The sequence below is a fragment of the Centroberyx affinis genome, unplaced genomic scaffold (genome assembly GCF_046629955.1).
Source record: "Centroberyx affinis isolate AG114_WGS23_722 - 3 ecotype Tasmania unplaced genomic scaffold, CSIRO-AGI_Caff_v1 ptg000740l_1, whole genome shotgun sequence".
In the NCBI taxonomy this organism is placed as follows: Eukaryota; Metazoa; Chordata; class Actinopteri; order Beryciformes; family Berycidae; genus Centroberyx; species Centroberyx affinis.
This window is the reverse complement of record NW_027279353.1, coordinates 134,503-146,418: the sequence shown is the minus strand read 5'-3', so window position 1 is coordinate 146,418 and position 11,916 is coordinate 134,503.

Genomic DNA, 11,916 nt, shown 5'->3' with positions numbered 1-11,916 from the left:
GAAACAGATGTATTTTTACATAGAAATCTTGCGTAGTGTAGATTTAATGTCTTGACTGTTACCATTTACATGTCAATATTAGTCTAAAGTGCAATAAACAAGCTTGAACTCCACCCTGTTGCAGACAGATGGGACGTGCAGTGCGTTGATTGACACGACCTCGGTCAGGCGGCCTGTCAGACAGAGCGACGTCTTGTCTTTCTCCTGCACAGAAATATCACAGCAACAATAAGCGACGCTATAACCTGTCAGATCAAACAAGAGTCATTAATCAAAACTGCCATCCTACTGTCTCCTTCTCACTCAGACCCCCTCTTCATTATGTGGTTCTGTACAGTGGTAAGCATTGTACAAATCCCTCTAAATGCTTTTATCCTGCACCTGTCATGTATCAGTACTGCAGACACAAAACTCTAGTATTTACCAGACTAATCCTTGTATCCTTGTTACAGTGGAAAACAGAGCAAAACCTGTTTTTCTTCTTGGGAATGGAGCAGAAGTGCAGCTGTAGCTCAGTAAGCATCTACTAAAAACTAGGACTTTGATGGCAACATCTGTAAAGATGGCACCTTCAGGATAATATCTTTATCTCATAGCAGGGATCGAAACAGTTTAGAGCAATTTGGGGACTTTCAAAATACATTAGGATTAATACAGGAAGATTGGTTGAGAGAGATCGTCAGGACAAAGGCTGCAGGCTGCAGGCTGGAGTCGAACCAAAGACATCACAGTTACATGGTATGCACCTTAGCCAACTCAGCCACCTGGAAGATTTTTAAGTATTCTTTGAGAAACACAGATGCAGAATGAAGATGGTTAGAGTTAGCATCCTGCAGAAGAGGATGAAGGCCACATGAGTTCTGAGTTTAAAGGCAGAATTCTGAGATTCTGAGAATAGTCAGAATTCTGAGATTAATCTCAGAACTCAAATACATTTTTCATATGACCCTTATCTCTTCTATAGCGTCCACCACATGGCAGCTCGTTGTGTTAAATTAGCATTTTAACAAGAAAAAATATTAACCAAAATTGACTTTGTTGTGTAGTCTTTGAATCATCTTGGTGTGTAGCAACAAACAACACGTCAACAGGTTTCAAACCTACCCTACCCTAAGACAGGATTTCACAAGAGCGTTTTAGCGTGACGGCTCCATTGACATGGGATCATAGACCTGAACTGTGCGCTCATTAGAGTCCATGGACTCCCAACCAGCCCTGATGCCTGGGGAGCTTAGAGAAAATGATGTGCGGTTATTGGTGTGATGAAGGCCTCTGGTGAAGAAAGCCAACGCCACTCTCTGCTGCCCTGGTCAACCCCTCAGAGGCCGTTTGAGCTTCAACGCTGCAATTAGATCGGTTAATTTGCACATAAAATGATGAAGCCTCCTGTGCCTGTATAAGAACTTTGTATCCCGCACTGATGAGTATATTCTCTGCACTTTGTTTTCATCAACTGGCTCTGTCTGGATGTGTGTTATTGTGGATTTGTTATGTGTTTTCCCAAATCCCTCTCATTGTTACATACTGCATATATTTATTATACTTCTGTAACAGTTCCACCTATTATATATCGCATACATATTGATTTTTTTGTATATTTTGATGTTATATTCTGTTTATATACAGTAACTAACCCCAATTTGCTATATTTTTGTTTATATTCTATGTATGTATCTATGTATATATGTATGTTAATAAGGCTGTATCTTACTGTATTACAATTTCCTGCTGCAATGACCCATTTGTCCCACATGGATTAATGAAGTTTCATCTTGCTTATCATATCTTTAGTTTAAAACCTGTCTGCAAACCCAATTCCTCTCATGGGACAATAAAGATTTGAATGCAATTGAAATGAATTGGTCAAACTAGTCCCTATGTGTAGTGAAGGGCCTTAGGGGCCTGTCTTACTTTGACTGTTGACCGTCACAAAAACACTGGGGCCTTCCCTCACACACACACACACACACACTCCACCACACTGAGAGGGTCATTTATCACTGTCAGACCTCCCTCCTCTCCTCCCTTCATCCCTCCATCCTTCACTGTCTCCATCCATCTCTCGCTGCCACTCATCTGTCCATTACTTTCACACTCTGTCCTTCAGTCTCTCCATTATTATCCATCCGTCAAACCTCTGTTGTTCACACCAAGGAGGTTCTATATTGTTCACACACTCCTCAGTGCAGTTTAGTTATAAATGTTGCAGACTGGAGTTTTAGTTACACAAACATGGAGGCAGAGCTGATCTGCAGACAGAAATAATCTCATTGGTTGAGTTAAACCTCAATGGGCGGAGCCAAAAAACTGTTGCAAGTTGGTTAACTGGCAAACTTGAATGGCAAAAAACTAACTCTGGTCAAAATATATATACATAAAAAATAAATGGCAATGACTTATTGATTTATTCATTCATGACCATGGCATCATGATGTTGAAGGTCAGCAGCTAGCTAACTAGCTTAGCTAGATAGCTATAGGCAAGTATGGCTAGTTTTAACTTGGAAGGTCAGCTAGCTAACTAGCTAACCTAGATAACTTAGTATGGATAGATTGTATTTTTTCAGTTAGTAGCAGAGCGCTAGGCTTCATAATATTAGCTTCCTCCTCTCTTACCTCTTGACTTTTTCACTGGAATTCAGTCTAATATTACTTAGTTCTTTGGCTCCGCCCACTGAGGTTTAACTCAACCAATCAGATTATTTCTGCCTCCAGAGCAGCTCTGCCTCCAAGGAATTTTGATATTACGGAAACTCCAATCTGCATGAAGGTCGGTGTTAAATGTAAATGAACAAGAGAAATCATAAACAATTATAAAAACATGTTTTACTCTTCATTCATTTCACATGTGCAAATGGACTCAGATCAGTTTTTCTTCACTTTCACTACAAAACAGCACCAAGTGATGAAGTTTTCAGAACACAGGCAGACTCCTTAAGGCCACGACCTCTGCTCTGTTCTCAGGTCGCTCCTATTACAAACTTCCTGTCATTAGCCAACCAGATGATAACATCCTGATGACATCACCGCTCATCCATCATTTGACTGGCCGGAGCAGCGCTGCAGTGATTGCACGGCCGCTGATAGTGATTGGTGATTGTGGTGGGATGCTGATTATGGTAAGCACTCAAATAATTGTGTACCACGGATTTGTGCCTGTGTGTGTGTGTGTGTGTGTGTGTGTGTGTGTGTGTGTAACAGTAAATTAAGCTCTACTCAGTCAGCTGTAATGCTGCGTTCACATTTAAACCTGATTACCATTCAACCTGCTGACCCTAACCATGAACCCTAACAACTGCAGGGCTTCTTCCTCTTTCCCTCTCTCTCTCTCACCCACTTTCTCTCTCTCCATCTGTCTCTTCACTCTCATCCTCTCCTCTTGTTCCCTCTCTTTCTTTCCTTCTCTCCTTTCTGTTTTCCACTATATGTTTTTCAGCCTCAACATTGATAACCTCCATCTTCAGGCAGCTATCCTCCACATGCTACTCCACTCATCTAGGTCATTTTTTTTTTATATATATATTTGATATATATATGATATATTTTACTTGATTAATTATTAGAAGAGTTAGTATCATATTATGGAAAAATAGGGTCAGTAACAGGATTTAGGAGGGAAAAAAGAAAAGTAATATAAGCACAGCAACGGAATATAAAATAAGCAATAAAACAGTAGAAATAATAATACAATTTAAATAATAAAATAGACCATAATCAAATGTGGGATTATATAAACATATGCTGCTGACAATTTCAACACGTGTCAAGTAAACTGCATGGGTAGAAAATATGCAGAAAGAATATATAGGATTTCTTACATATATTGATTAAGTTACAGCTACAGAAGCTGTTAATGTTAATAAAATTGTTTATTGGAAACATATTCATAAAATCAACAACTGCCCTAGATGATGAACACCTCAAATCACTTGGCAAGTGTTGCAGTTCGACCTTGGATAATAATATCCTACCATGAACATACAGTGATCAACATAATTCTACTTAATCACATTGTTTTGTTGTATTCAGGGGAATAAGATAACCTCTGGTCTTGGTTTCAAGAGAGTATTAGTTTGAACACAATCTCTTTCCAGTCATTACAATGGAACAAACATGATTTTCAAACCAGGCTTATATTGGCAGTCCGGCCCCTGGTTGCACCATCATGGAACTGGGTGAACCACAAAGCCAGAAAGAAGTTTAAACTGACCCTGCACCCCGCAAAACTCCTCCAACCTTTCCCCCAAATCCTCTGTCAAGTGAAAAATGAGTGGAAATGAATACAAATCCCCCGCAATCCTCTTTGGCTATATCCCTCTCCTAGTTCTGTACTGGTTGTTGCAATAACAACACACACACACACACACACACACACGCGTGGCTACACAACTGGATTTAACACCTCAAGGCCCCCCCATACTCACCCCACCCTGACTCTCCTGTGTCTCTTTTCACCCGCTGTAAGCCAAACTGCTGTAGGCCAGAAACACCCTGTTAGCAGAGAGAGAGAGAGAGAGAGAGAAAGAGACTAATTGCTGTGGGTGAAATACCGTCTGATGATACTCCACTCCGGGGTTTAAAGCTTAGAAGGAGCAATAAAAACTTTTCCTCTTTTCCTCCCCGGGGGTCTGTTGCGTCAGCTGCGTCTGTCCAGGGGTGAGGACCGCTGGCATCGGCCGGTCAGCTAAGCTAAATGGAGGGGAAGAGCTGCTGAAGGGGAAACTGGAGGAGATAGGCCTACAGAAAGGCACACTGGATTTTTTTAGTTATACAAACATGTCTTGGAGGCTGAAATAACATTATTGGTTGAACCTCAATGGACCAGTTTTTCAGAGTTAATTGGCAAACTTGAATGACAAACAACAAACTCTGGTCAAAATATAAAAAATATAAATGGCAATGACTTCATTATTACAGTGATATGGCAATGACCATGGCATTGGCTAACTAGCTAACTAGCTTACCTAGCTAGCTAGGCTAGTATGGCTAGTTTGAACTTGGAAGGTCAGCTAGGCTAACTAGCTAACCTAGATAACTTAGTGTGGCTAGATTTAATTTTTTTCAGTTAGTAGCAGAGCGCTAGGCTTCATAATATTAGCTTCCTCCTCTCTCACCTCTTGTGTTTTTCACTGGGCTTCAGTAATCACAGAAACTTGAACGAATCAACGTTCAGGATGATCAGAGCAGAGGCCATTTTTATGGGTACAGTTGGACTAGCTTCTGTATGAACCAACTTACAGCAAGTCACTGAGCTGAGAGGTTTTGCAGCAAGAACCAAAGCAGCTTCTCTGTCTCCTTGTTACCGTGATCTGCTAACATGCTAATATTGACTAGAAGAGCTAGAGAGAGAAGTACAGTGTTTGATAAAGCTACGTTAGCCTTGTCGCTAACGTTAGCTTTCAGTTGAGTTCTGACAGTCTGCTAAACACTCGTGCAACAGACTCATCTGCACAGTTCTCAAGCAAGTGTGACAGACTTCACAACCTGCCCGGACTTAAGCTGTCACCATAGCAATTACCCCATAAAATTCCATAATCGTCATTTTATGCTGTACTGTTCTATCTATTCAAGTTCTGTGAGTTTAACATTACTTAAACAGAAAAACTGTGGTTCTTTGGCTCCGCCCACTGAGGTTCAACTGAGCCAATGAGATTATTTATGCCTCCAGATCATCTCTGCCTCCAAGAAATGTTTGTACAACTAAATCTCCAATCTGCTACAGGACGACTGAGAGAAAGTGTTTATTTAAAAAAACTTCAGGGGAGAACCTTTAGGGGTTCTTGAGATTGCATCCACATGGGAACCCCAGAAAGTTCCTTGATGAACCCATTGATAAAGGCTCTGTGAATCCTTACAGTATTTACTCGAACCAGGAGCTTAGTGGTTCTCCACCATGTGCCATCAAGGCCCAAGAGTCAGCAGGTTTTCATTCCAACCAAACACTACAGCAGCTGATTTCACTGATTAGCTCCTCCTCTATGATTGGGGTTCTTCAAGGAACCCTTTAAGGATATATTCTCTAGTGAGGAACCCTATGATACTTGGCTTCCCGTAGACCTCAGAGGAACTCCAAATGATCCCTTAGTTTTTAGAGCGTACTTTGTGCAAGACACTGGCAGATATTTGAGGGTCAAACTGGGAAGGAAAACAAGACTCTCCGGTTTCCCCTCAGGCCCTAGAAAGCAAAGCAAGAGATGTCAAGGTAACCTCACACAATTTAGATTTTCTTACAAATAAAATAAGAAGAAATTCGGGTGGATGACCTTAACTCAATAGAATATAATACAATAGATTAGAATACAATACAGTATAATACAATACCACACTACAATAGAAGAGAATAAGATACAATCAATTTTAATTCATTATAAGACAACACAATACAATACAGACCTTATGTAATACAAGTCTATAGTGTGTGTGTGTATGCATGCATGTTCACCAGAGACTTAGTGTGTGTCCAAAAGATGGATATTATCTGGTTCATTGACCACCTCTCTCTCTCTGCTAAAACGATGTTTCACAGTCCAACGGACGATCGAGTTTCAGCGCTCCAATCTGTGGCGAACAGCGCTTTGCCAATAACAGCGTTCACTTGAGTCTTGATACGAGTCCCGCCGAGTGCCAAGGCCTAATTTTAATTACGGGAAACCTCCTGGTCCGCCAGCAGCTTTATCACTTCTAATTGCCCCTGTTTCGAAACCGTTGTCTATGTTGAGCAACATTGAGCCTTTTTTTGGAAGGTATACAGCGATAGCCGCGGTAGAAGTTTGTGAGTTTATCCTGCATGAACACTCCGGGCGATTCCCTCTCCCAGACTATTGCTCGTCACTTCCAAAAATAAAAGCATAAGTTGATTTTTCCGAACAATTTCTCCGGAGGATGGAGCAGAAGTGCAAAGGTAGTTTAACAAGCATGCAGTGAAAACATGCAGTAAAAAAGTAGGCCTTCTCCAATGGCTACAACTAAGGCGCTGAGCATGGAGATGCATCTTGGCGTCATTAAGCAGATACACTGAAGACAGCATTATCTGTGGACCGTGGAACAAAATGAATAGCTGACATGGCAGAGAAGATGAGACCCCGTGGGAGAGGGGGAGGGAGAGGAGCCTGGGGATAAAAAAAAAGACAGGAAAATAGATTATGGAGAAAGGGTTTGCAGGAGAAAAAAGGGGAAAATACTAGAGGGCGAAAGGTGGAAAAACAGCAGAGAAAAGGGAGGGATACAGTGTCTCCTCAAAGGTCAAGCAGAGAAACGCTGATACGCTTTGCAGAAAGCTCTCCCTGAAATATCATCCTGAAGGCAGACAGTGATGAGAAGTCAAGAGGATGGAGTGTGTTTTCGACCTGAGCCGCCTCAGCTGCGGCGTCTTACGCATGTCCGGCTACCAAAAGCCTACTGAAGCCTCGCTGTAACAAGCGCCTAGATGATGAGGTGCCTATGAGGTAGAGGCAGAGAGGGAGAGCGGGAGGAAGGGCCGGATAAGACGACAGGATCAAAGTCGGATTCGAACCGGATAGCTCTCCTTAAAGCCTCCCGTCACATTAGGTCACCCTATGAATTTCGTCGCCTTGTGAATTCTCATGGACCGCTTTATGATTTTTTTTTATGATTTTTCTCCCCCTACTTCAGCCACACCCTGACACAATGTACTGCGTTTCAAATGGAAGCCCTTAAATTGAAAGTGCATGTTAGTGTGTGTGTGTGTGTGTGTGTGTGTGTGTGTGTGTGTGTGTGTGTGTGTGGCATGCACACAAACACCCATATGCGCATTCTGACTCTGTTACTTGGTATATTGGTGTTACCTTTTAATGAAATCCCTCATATTTCCCCAAGGTGTGTTGCACCGTGAGCCTCGCTCTGAGAACCAGCTCACATGATTAAGGTCTGATCCTCCTGTTAGCTTAGTATACGGTCCGTGACACACATGTACAAACACACACACACACATAATAACAGGCTCAACCACCCTCTGGGCTGTGTCTGATACGTAGGGATAAAGCCTCTCCACCTTGGAGTGTATGATGGGGTGCAAAGCCTGCTTAGAGTGTGGAGCAGAGAGAGTCCCTTTATGGACCTACACCTAAGCTTTATAGCTAAATATTATAGCCTGCTTCAGTTTCTCTCTCACACACACACGCACACACACCGCCTGAAATGAGTTAACACTACTGGGAATGAGGTGAAGTCAGTTGATATTAGTCTACATTTTGGGTATATATGCATGGATGTATAGACAGAACACACCTGTCTACAATCTACAGGTCGTTTTCTTTGGTCCGAAGCATAATGGAAAAGTGTATTTTGTTTCAGTTTTTGTATTTGGTTCGTTAAAGTTCACACTGCGCAATTACAAGCGAAAGAGGGCTTGTAAACAGAAGTCACATGACTCACAAGTAGCTTGTTTATTGGACAGAGTTTTGTTTACAGATTTGGTGGTGGGAGGGAGTCAAAACAAATCTGATTCCAGTCCCTGTAACTTTAGCATGATGGACTTGTCTGTCTCTTCTTCTCTGGTGTTTATACCACATGAAGAAATAGCTGAATATGAGCATCACTCCAGACTGCTTTATGCTCGGGTTTCTGACTTTTTCGAACTGCTGGCTATCAGATGTCAACATCTGTCTCCTTATACCCATAAAACCTTGTGTTTTGGGCTCAAACTGCACCACAGTTCTCTTGTTAGATAGACTCACATTTTTTCGTTGCCGTTATTTGGTGCCACCTGAGTTTGAATGGCATCGCTCTCACCTGGACAAACAAACCAAACTAAAGGGAGTAAACACTCCAGAGTTAAAATAAACCGCTCCAAACATGCATGCGCCCTTAATCTCTCTCCCCCATTGGGACTGTGCTAACAGATGAAGGCATCAGACAGCGAGTTGGAAGAGGAGCCACAACATCTGGTGGACATTTTGTCAGGAGTCATGGTTCCTCTCGTTTTATTTGTTTGTTTTTTCTTCTCCTCCTCCTCTACAACCATTCTAGCGGCTCCTGTCATGCTGGGATGCGTTGGTCCAGGCCTCAGTGTTTGCGCAAGGAACCGAGGAGGAGGAGGAGTTGGAATACAAACTAAATTGTCGACAAGTGTGTTGTGAGTTAAAATAAATTGTGTGAAAGTGTGTGCACCCGTGTGCGTGTCTATATTATCTTGTTGTGGCAGCCGTTGTAGAAGGCCCACTATTTTTCATTCCTCGTATATAAACAAATTAGCATATTGTAAAACAGAGCACCAAACTTTCAGATGGAGCAAAAGTGCAGCATTAGTTCAGCAAGCGTGCAGTAAAATGTGGGACTCCTAAAGTGGCCACATCTGTACATACATCATGGACTGTACATTAACTGTACATGACCCCACTTAGAGCTGAAACAGCATGTCAACCAAATCCTCGCTCTTATAAGTTGATGTCATTTTCCCTCCATGACCTTGGTGGTCTTGGATCAGGCTTTTAGGTCTTGGGGGGGGGGGTGGGGGGTTAACTTTGTAAGCCGGGTCTGAACCGGAACGGAGCACCAGTGCCACAGAAAATAATTGGGCTGAAGTTTGAGTGTGCATATGTGCAGGCATCCACATCCTCCTCTTCTCCTCCTCCTCCTCCTCTTCATCCAACACGTCAAACACCAAAACTGAAAATAAAAATTATCTAAAAAGAAATGGAAAATAGAAACAAGTCCCATCTCAAAACTCCCTGAAACGAAAATAACATTGAATTTTAATTTGAACATAAAATCAACTTTAAAATGAACTGAAGCGAAGAGCAGAACTGATCGATCGACTGTGATCAGATTTAATGATGGATCATGACGGTCAGTAATAATATCAGTATGAAACCAAACCCCTTCATTTTAGCCCTGAAATGTCCTTAATTTCTCATCACATAAACTTTAATTATCCATTAAAAACAACAGCTTTAATAAAGTAAGGTTAGTATCATGGGTTTAAGCCAATGGGGATAGAAGGACGGAAGATGGAAAGAGGATGAAAGATTTAGGATGGGACAGTTTGGGGAGTTGGTTATCTCTCTCTCCTGAGGCCTGCTAAGGGTCAAATATTAACATGTAATGAAAATATTCAGACATATAACAACATATTAACACTAAAATATAACCTTCCCCTTCTTCTCTTCACTCCCCTATTCAGCTTTCTGAATTAATAGAACAGGCATTCCCATGTCACACACACACACACACACACACTCGCACACACTCCCTTCCCTTTCCTCCCTTCTTACTCTAATTCCTAGTCTAATTATTTACCTTTCCTCCTCCGTCCTCTGCACTAAGCGGGTCTCTTGGCAGCTCGGTCTGCTCTGGGCCTCGGTTCCCAGCTTCACAGCAGCACACTCACTGTTTTTTTTTGTTTTTTTTTACTGTGACATTAAGTCATGCCTCAATGTCCAGCAGTAACGCCATGAGACCAACGGCCTTAATCCCCCTGGCCAGCTCCCCGATCGGCTAACAAGCTAATGACAGAAAACAGTGTGAGGCGTGTGGTGTGTGTCGACCTGCAGTTTCCAGATTAAGTAGTGTGTTTTTAAAGTAATAATCCATGACATTTCCATATAAAAAAATGTCCGTTTTGCTACTCTCAAATTGATGCGTTTTCCATTTCTGGTTTGTTTGGAATAAACAGAAGAAGAAGAACTGGGTAGTTGAGCATGAGCAGCGATAGCTACCATGGCTGAACAGACAAAGAAAAGAGAAACTCAAACTGCAGCAACAAAAAATCCAAGCCCCGCCCACACTGTTTGATTGACAGGTGATAAAAACACCACAACAATGAGCACTTAGCACCAAAAAAAGCATGAATTTCACAGATTGCCACTTTAAAAAACATGACACTATAGGAAAAGCTTCTTTCTGGAAGGCTGCTATAAATGGTCTGAAGTGTCACACATAGTGTCACACATACACACACACACACAGGCACAGATGAAGCTTTCCAGTCCCTCACAACAGCACCCAATATGCTTGCAATAACAACTATGACCAATCCACAGCAAGTGCCCTCGTAAAAAGCATCTTGACGTGTGACTGCTGATGGAAACTCTCTGTTCTCCTAATAGTCCTGGAGCAGAACCCGGTGTCCTGTCCACTCTGAGGAGTAAAAGGACTTGGAGGAACCATCAGAGGTTCTTCAGGTTACAGCCAGAGAAGAGCCCCAGGGCGTTCCTTGAAGAACCCCTTTATAAGTGGGTCACGAGTCCTCACAGTTACCTCCAGGAACCTCCAAAATATGAAGCGTTCTTCACTGAGTCTATTAGGGATATTTTCTCTCCGGTGAGGAACCCTAAGGTGCCTGTTGGCTCCCTCCCCAACGAAACCCCAGTTCTTCAGAGTGTAGGTCTTAGCCCGGCCCCTACAGAATGGCCTCTATCTTCAGCCATAAACATCTCATTTCATGGGTGGGTGGGTGGGTGGGTGTGGCTGAGTGGACCGAGGGTGGTGAGTGCTGCTTGGTTAGATGTCATATTTTCCAGCTTGGAGAAAACAAGTCTATTTGTGAAGCCGCCACAGGAGCAGAATGTACCTTTGCTTCAGGAGCGGTGAGTGCGTGTGTGTGTAAGTGTGTGTGTGTGTGTGTGTGTGTGTTTGTAGGAGCCTGTTTGGTGGCTGGCTGGCTGGTCCCAGTTGCAAATTGTTCTGTCACTGGGTTGGTTGGCTGGTGAGCCATGTTATTACCAAAGTTTGGTTCCACACAGACTTGGCCAAAAATCATTATTAGAATTAGAATATAGGCTCAGATATTTAGACTGGTTGAGTTGCACTTGATTTATTTCGCCAGACACTTAAACAACCTCAAAATAAGACATGTCACAAAACATAAGTCAGTCAGGCACTCTTCTTTCCAAGTGTTGAAAACAATGCAGTCACCGCAGGTTTTGCCTCGATGCACATTATCCCTTTCTCCCACTGC